Genomic DNA, 1,385 nt, shown 5'->3' on the forward strand with positions numbered 1-1,385 from the left:
ATTTATATGTTTATACATTAAAATCTTAGTCATTTTATGTTCCATTATTTTCCCCCATGTTTACTCGACACCAAGTTTAAATTCCAAAATGTTTCTCCCTTAACTTATTTTAAGGCCTGTCTTTCATCACTTTCTTTTTGCTCACCCCAAGTGCAACATTAGCCTTGCTCAACCAACTTAACTTATGCATCTGGAATTGCAACATAAAGTCCCAAAACAGCACTTGAGAAACTATGATTTATAGTTAATGTGTTACAGGTGGCTTCTTAGGAGAAATGCTTATTTCTTGTGTCATTAAAATGATGAATTTCCAAATTCTCAAATTGCCTTTCTGTTGAAAGTTTACTGTAGTTCATTTTCTTCCAAATTTGGGTTTGCATACACATTCCCCAAAAAATACTCTGACCTTATGTTTACAAGAGAAAAGTTACCATTAAAATCCTAGTAGAAGTATCAATACTTTTAAAACTCAGCAATAGGATTTCTCCTTATAAAAAGCATCATGGAGACCTGGGAATGTAGCTCAGTAGTAGAGCACTTGTGCAAGGACCCGGGTTCAATAATTTTTTTTCAAAAAAGAAGTAGAGTGCTCACTTTGTCAGCACAAATATTAAAGCTGGAGCAATACAGAGATTTCCATGACCCCTGTGCAAGGATGACATGCAAATTTGTGAAGCATTCCATATTTTTTGTTAATTTCCTACCATTTTGTTTTGAAATTCTGTATCATTTTTATTGTTTTTAAGCTCCTTAAAATAAGTCATTAGACAAAGGTGTACCAGATTTTGTTTTATATGGTTTAAAAATTATATCCCATCACTATCAAAACCAGTAAGAATGTAATAGATGATGCAATCTCAAATATAAATTACAAACAAATAAGTAGCTACTGTAGATTTTAGCAAATGATATGTTATATTAGTTTCTGAGAGACTGACTAGTAGCCAATTTATATCCTTGAAGAATTTTAGCTTCAGATTCCAATTTACTTAAAAAAAAAAAAAAAAAAAAAAACAGATTTTTTGCCCCTTGTACTGCGGATTGAACTCAGAACCTTGCGTTTGCCAGGCAAGTGCTTATTCTACTGAGCTTTCTCCCCAACCCTTCCCCACCAAAAAAAAAAAAAAACAGATTTATAATGGAAGACATAAAATAATCATGTCTTGGGCCAGTCAAATAGCTCAGCAGATTAAAGCACCTACAAGCTGGATTCTGAGGATGGGGTTTCGATTTCTGGGCCTGCTGCGCTGGCCCAGCCCCCGGGGCCTGCTGAAACAGCAATTGAAACTGGGCCGTGATTGAGACTGGGCATGGTGGTGCCTGCCTGTAATCCCAGCACTTGGGAGACTGTAAACAGGAGAATCACTATGAGTCTGATCTACTAG

General features: G+C 35.7%; 1 non-coding gene across 1 annotated transcript; it reads left to right on the top strand.

Moving 5' to 3' along the window:
* The first annotated feature begins 586 nt into the window (after positions 1-586).
* On the top strand, positions 587-690 carry LOC111818920. Its single transcript, XR_002822789.1, has one exon. It is a non-coding gene; the product is annotated as a U6 spliceosomal RNA (small nuclear RNA).
* Positions 691-1,385: the final 695 nt, after the last annotated feature.

Source organism: Octodon degus, unplaced genomic scaffold (genome assembly GCF_000260255.1).
Source record: "Octodon degus isolate 3935 unplaced genomic scaffold, OctDeg1.0 scaffold00107, whole genome shotgun sequence".
In the NCBI taxonomy this organism is placed as follows: Eukaryota; Metazoa; Chordata; class Mammalia; order Rodentia; family Octodontidae; genus Octodon; species Octodon degus.